The following is a 7,032-nucleotide window of genomic DNA, read 5'->3' on the forward strand; positions in this document are numbered from 1 at the left end:
TCCTCTCACTTCAGCCTCCCCAGGAGCTGGGAATACAGGCGAGTGCTGCCACGCCCAGCTAATTTTTGTATTTTTGTAGAGGCGGGGTTTTGCCATGTTGCCCATGCTGGTCTCAAACTCCTGGACTCAAGCAACCCACCCGCCCTGGCCTCCCTAAGTGCATGAGTCGCTGTGCCTGGCCTTATTTTATGATTTTTTATTGACTCAATTATTACAACTTAATTGTATGCATTATAACTCATCAAGTGTTCTAATGTGAAGCTCACACATTCAGATGTCTTGTTAGCTTCTCCTTAGTTTATCCTAAAACCGGTTACTAAAAAGACTCTCAACTTAAACTAGACTCTTGCTAGCTCTCAATACTAAACTTAAAACATTCATTCATTTTTGGAGGAGAAAATATTGGTTCATCTGAAACTTCCTTTTAAAATTCAGATTGTCTTCTTAATGATGAAAATCATAAAATGCATATTCAGTGTAAATAGTGAAAAAGTCTAGAATTACACTGCAAGAGACCTTCACATGTGTCCTAGAGATTGGTTAGAAGGACAGTTAGGAAGTAACAGTTTAGCATTTCCATCTAGCACTAACTACTTGTGTGATATTTGACAATTTAAAAAAAAATTTTTGTTTTATTTTTCTTTCACCATCTACATTTCCACAATGGCAAATTATTTATGCTCAGTTTCTTTGCCTGTAAAATTAAGATGGGGCTGGGCGCAGTGGCTTACGCCTGTAATCTCAGCACTTTGGGAGGCTGAGGCGGGTGGATCACTTGAGGTCAGAAGTTCAAGACCAGCCTGGCCAACATGGTGAACCCCTGTCTCCACTAAAAATACAAAAATTGGCCAGGCACAGTGGCTCACGTCTGTAATCCAGCACTTTGGGAGGCCGAAGCATGTGGATCACGAGGTCAGGAGTTCAAGACCAGCCTGGCCAAGATGATGAAACTCTGTCTCTACTTTAAAAAAAAAAAAAAAAATTAGCCAGGTGTGGTGGCCGGCACCTGTAATCCCAGCTACTCGGGAGGCTGAGGCAGGAGAATTGCTTGAACCCAAGTGACAGAGTTTGCACTGAGCTGAGATCGCACCACTGCACTCCAGCCTGGGCGACAGACTGAGACTCTGTCTCAAAAACAAACAAAAAACCCCAAAAATTAGCTGGACATGGTGGTGTGCGCCTGTAATCCCAGCTACTCGGGAGGAGGCTGAGGCAGGAGAATCACTTGAACCTGGGAGGCAGAGGTTGCAGTGAGCTGAGATCACGCCATTGCACTCTGCACTCCAGCCTGGGTGACAGAGTGAGGCTAAATCTCAAAAAATAATAATAAAATTAAATTAAGATGGTAGCCCAGGTGACCTATGGCTCATGGTCTGATGGAGGGGAAGAATATTTGGAATTGTGCTTGCAGTGGAAAATCTGGGTCACATGACTTCCATATGTTTAAGATCCCTTCTGGCCAGGCATGGTGGCTCACGCCTGTAATCCCAGCACTTTGGGAGGCTAAAGTGGAAGGATTACTTAAGGCCAGGAATTCGAAACCAACCTAGGCAACATAGTGAAACCCCATCACTACAAAACATTTAAAAATTAGCTGGGTGTGGTAGCATTGCCTCTGTAGCCACAGCTACTCAGGAGGCTGAGGTGGGAGGATCACTTGAGCCCTGGAGATTGAGGCTGCAGTGAGCCATCATCATGCCACTGCACTCCAGCCTGGGTGAGAGAGTGAGACCCTGTCAAAAAAAAAAAAATCCCTTCTGATTCTGAAATGCTTTTCTGCTGTGTCCCTTCATGACGATGTCTACAACAGGAACTTCCTGGGCCCTTGTCTTACAAGCTTGCACCCAGATCCCATCAGTTTAGAAGCCACTGTTTGCTTCTGTTTTCTTAGTGATAGGGTCTGAATGTTTGTGCCCCACCCTCCCAAATTCACATGTTGAAAACTTAATCCCCAAGGTGATAGCATTAGGAGGTGGGACCTTTGGGAGGTGATTAGGTCATGAAAGTGCTGCCCTTATAATGGGATTAGTGCCCTAATAAAAGAGACACAGAGAACTCATTTTACTCCTTCCACCATATGAGGCCACAACTAGAAAATGCCATCTATGAACCAGAAAGCAGGCCTTCAGCAGATACTGAATCTGCCAGCACCTTGATCTTAGACTTCCCAGTCTTCAGAACTGACAGAAATCAATGTTTGTTGTTTATTAGCCACCCAGTTGATGCTGTTTTGTGGTAGCAGCCGAAAGACTAACACAGTTACTCAGAGAAAACACTGCTTAAGTGTTAGATCTAGGGGCATAGAAACTGCTACTGAACCCCTAAAATACTGTCTTGTCTCAGTCATAAACACCTCTGGAAGGGTGCAGCAGTCATGTATAGGGAATTGTTAGCAGAACTCTAGTGTCTAAATTCCTGCATTGTCTCCCTATTCCTCCCTGTCCGGGGCCTACCTTAATGTAGATAGAGTACACAGATGGCTACCTACGTGATGTGATTCAAGGGGACACAAGACAGGGTTCTTCATCTAGAAAGATATACCTACCACATTGCCGGCTAGTCCAACATTACTATACTTAACTTTGGCTCTTGAAGGCTACTGCAGATTATAAAGACATTCTTCAAAAAGTGGAGAAAATCCAACCCAAGGAGAACAGGAATATTCATAGTGCAGAGAGGATAAAGTTCAAACAAAAACGTTGGTGAGGCTACCATGAGACTTTAAAAAAACAGATTTAAGGCTGGGCGGGTTGGCTCACGCCTGTAATCCCAGCACTTTGGGAGGCTGAGGCGGGCAGATCACAAGGTCAGGGGATCGAGACCATCCTGGCTAAGATGCTGAAACCCATCTCTACTAAAAATACAAAAAATTAACCAGGCCTGGTGGTGCGCACCTGCAGTCCCAGCTACTCAGGAGGCTGAGGCAGGAGAATTGCTTGAATCTGGGAGGCAGAGGTTGCAGTGAGCCGAGATTGCGCCACTGCACTCCAGGCTGGGTGACAGAGCGAGACACTGTCTCAAAAACAAAAAACAAAAATCAGATTTAAGAAATAGTAGACTGTGACAGTGCCTCAGACAGCAGCCAAGGGCATTTACTTTTAATACCATGAGCATCTATCTTTATGTCTCTGTTCATTCCAGTATTATCAACATACCATGCTTTGATGGTAAATCACTAAGTCGTCACTTAGTTTGTCTGTTACGTTTGAGTAGCTGTTGAAGAATAGATTTCAGGTTAAGATTTCCTTTGTGGCTGTTTTTAAAATGATTTCTTTGGACTGAGTTGTATTCCATTTTTGGCCATCAGTGTGTTTATAGGCAAACTTCTTATGTTTATCTCTGGGTGCTTTGTTTTGTAACTATATTTAAAGGCATTAATAGTGAAATAATTCACCTTTAAACAAGATATTGTAAAGTGTGTTAAATAAAGGGGAAATTTTCTATGCCTTAGCCTTGTAAATTGTGAACAGTGAATAGGCTTTATTTTCTCTCAAAGTTCTTAGAGCTACTCATGGTTTATAAACATAGTGAAATTTTAAACTTACCAGTTTATCATTTTAAATTTAGCTTAATTAGAGATGAAGACAAAAGCAGATTATGAGAAAACAGAATTCTAGGCATCTCAGATAAATATTATAGTGTAACTTCTTTGGCCAGAGCTTGCCTAGGGAAATCTACAATTTACTTGACGTTTTTGGTTGATTTTTCTGTGATTCCTCTTCTCCTGTGTTTTAAAAGCATTCTTAGATGTTGTAGATATGTATCCATTTGTTCGACAAATTATCTATTTGAACACAGACACCCCCTGTGTTCTGAGAATTGTGTTTGTGCTTGAAGCTACTAAGTGGAGTAAGACAAAGTTCCTCTCGGTGTCACTGGGAGACAGAGATAATTACAGAGTCTTGCTACACACACAGAAATATGCTTGAGGTTCCAAGAGATCACCTGGGAAAGAGCCCCTGGTTCTGTCTGGAAATGTCAGGGAAGACCTGCCCAAGGAGGGAACACTTACCGGAGGGAGTGCCGCCTGTCCTCGTGGTCTCGGGGAGAAAAGCAGCTGTTCGGCAAGTGCTTGGCTTGAGGGAGTCCTGGTGCTCTCCACAGCCTAAGAGGTTCTGGGGAGGTGCTCAAAGAAGGACCACTAAGAGTTAGAGGAAAAATATCGAGTAAGAGGCATGCAGAGCCGAGGGTAAGGGCACAAACGTGTTCACATAGCTTACTCAGAGAAAGATAAGCAGTTCAGAAAGCCTGGGAGGCGGAATTTGTCAGGGGAGCTGATGCGGGAGGGTGTGGTGGGATATAAATTTGAGATTTGAACTCAGGCATTCAAACACCATAGTCTGTGCACCTAAATGCTATACTATCCTGCCTTGAAAAGGCCTCAGGGGCCTTCTCTGGAAATCCAGTGCTTACATCACATGGACACACAACACACATTATCTTTTATGTATATACATATAAAGACTTAATTTGCCAGTGATAGGGAACCACGGAAAGCAATTGTATTTTATTATTATTATTTTTTGAGACAATGTCTCACTCTGTCACCCAGGATGCAGTGCACTGGCATGATCATGGCTCCCTGCAAGTCTTGACCTCCTGGGCTCAAGTGAGCCTTTTGCTTCAGGCTTCCAAGTAACTGAGACCACAGTTGAACACCACCATAACCTGCTAATTTTTTTTTTTTTTTTTTTTTGAGAGAGAGTTTCACTCTTGTCTCCCAGGCTGGAGTACAATGGCATGATCTCTACTCACTGCAACCTCTGCCTCCCGAGTTCAAGCTATTCTCCTGCCTCAGCCTCTGGAGTAGCTGGGATTACAGGCTTCTGTAACCATGCCCAGCTAATTTTTGTAATTTTAGTAGAGACAGGGTTTCACCATGTTGGCCAGGCTGGTCTTGAACTCCTGACCTCAGGTGATCTCCCCGCCTAGGCCTCCCAAAGTGCTGGGATTACAGGTCTGAGCAACCGTGCCCAGCCAATTTTTTTATTTTTATTTTTTTTAGTAGAGATGGGGTATGGGGCTGGCAGGGGGAAGTTACCAGTGTGTTGGCCAGGCTGGTCTCGAACTCCTGGGCTCAAGTGATGCTCCTGCCTTGGATTCCCAAAATGCTGGGATTACAGGTGTGAGCCATTGCGCCCGGCCCTAGAGTCCTGATTTTAAGGGGCTGTAACAGAAATGAGGAAGAACGGCGTCAGGTGATGAAAGTAATCCAGACAGGCATATAATAAATGATTGTTGAATGAGTAAATACTTAATATGGGCAAGGCAGGGGGTAGTGCAAGGTTTTTCTCTATTTGTAGATGCAAAAGTAATTTAAGAAGACTTCTCAATACTCCCATTGACTTGTGTGAAGTTGCTCCAGATTTTAAAGGGTGTTTGTCTTCTGTAGAGTCACATATTTTTTTAATTTTTCTTGTGGAAGAGCTATTGTTGACCAAAAATAAATAAATAAATTTAAAAAAAAAGGAAAAGAAAAAGAAAAAAAGCAGTCAAAGGCCTAGATTCCAAAATTTTCCTGGTATTTTAAAATTGAATTGACAAATACAATTGGAAAGTTAACACAGATTAAGCTGAGATTTTAAAGAGGGCTTCTGTAATGGCAGAAGCATCTTTCAATTCCAGCCGTTCTAACGGCAGCTTCCTGTCCATCTGTGAGTCATTATTTTAAAAAGTTGTATTTAAGTTAAATAATGTCACTACTTAGCTTTTTTTTGTAATTAGATATAACGATTAGACTCTTAAAATTATGCTTGAGTTTTCAATTAAGAAAACCACGACAAAGTAATAAAATAACAAGTTTTAAAGGTCTGAAAACGTTTATTAAGTAAAAAATACTGAATTAGAAAATTGAATTATATGACATTCCTATTAAAGGCAAACAAAAGGCTTCTAAAATTTTACATATTTAAGTAATTAAGACAATCGGAAAATTATGAATCAGGCTCTCAATTCTGTAGTCCTTTATAGTATGAAAGCTCCATTATAAATCTGCTGGATTTATGAACTGAGGATGCTGATTTAGTAGGGCATAAAACCCTATAACATAATGCTACTTACTGAGGGTTATGTTTCTTTGCTTGTTTAATACTTTAAGAAAGTAAAAAAGAATAGAGTAAAGGGCTGATTGAGTTCATCTGGAAGAACCCGTGGCCCCATCCCCCAAAGGAAGCCTTCTTATCCTTAAATCTTGCCTACTCGTTTGTGTCTGAGCCCCCTCCCTTTCCCGACCCTTCTCACCTGTTGTGAATCCCTGTGCTCCACACCTTGGCATTGAGGGTTTCGTTCTGTCATTTAAAATTGTCATATAGTTATTTCGTGTGTACTTGGTACAGGCTTGTCCCTAGGGTTTCCTTTTCTTGAAGGCAGGGAGCATGCTAGGTTTTATTGCCATTTTCCTACAAGGGCTTAAATCACTCTGATCCTGAATACCCTGTTTCCAATAGTCTGATAGTTAATTTTGTGTGTCAGCTAAGTTATAGTGCCCAGTTGTTTGGTGAAACACAGTCAAGATGCTGCTGTGACAGTATGTTTTAGATGATTAACATTTAAATCAATAGGCAGGGAGTACAGCAGATGACCCTCTGCAATATGGGTGGGCCTCATTCAATTAGTTGAAAACCTTGAGAGCAAAGACTGAGGCTCCCTAAAGTATAAGGAATTCTCAAGACTGCAACATGGAAACCCTGCCCAAGCTTCCAGCCTGCTGCCCTGTGGAATTAATTCTCTGTACTGCAACAGCCTCTCTTGTCTGCATTTCCAGCCTGCTGGTCTGCTCTTCAGATTTCAGACTTGCCAGCCCCCACAACCACGTGAGTCAATTCCTTAAAGTCAGTCTGTGTACGTGTGTGTGTGTGTGTATCTCCCCTATTGGTTGTGTGTGTCTGTGTGTGTGTGTGTGTGTATCTCCCCTATTGGTTCTGTTTCTCTCCAGAAACCTGGCTAAGAGGTATGAGAAATCTACAGTAGCCGGGCGTGGTGGCTCACGCCTGTAATCCCAGGACTGTGGGAGGCTGAGGTGGGCGGATCACG

General features: G+C 42.5%; 1 long non-coding RNA gene across 1 annotated transcript; it reads right to left on the reverse strand.

Moving 5' to 3' along the window:
- Positions 1-4,012: 4,012 nt before the first annotated feature.
- On the reverse strand, positions 4,013-6,329 carry LOC134738112 (uncharacterized). Its single transcript, XR_010123659.1, has 3 exons — positions 6,241-6,329; positions 5,042-5,167; positions 4,013-4,141 (listed from the first exon to the last, which is right to left on the reverse strand). It is a non-coding gene; the product is annotated as an uncharacterized LOC134738112 (long non-coding RNA).
- Between the last annotated feature and the right edge of the window lie 703 nt (positions 6,330-7,032).

The sequence above is a fragment of the Pongo pygmaeus genome, chromosome 15 (assembly GCF_028885625.2).
Source record: "Pongo pygmaeus isolate AG05252 chromosome 15, NHGRI_mPonPyg2-v2.0_pri, whole genome shotgun sequence".
Lineage (NCBI taxonomy): Eukaryota > Metazoa > Chordata > Mammalia > Primates > Hominidae > Pongo > Pongo pygmaeus.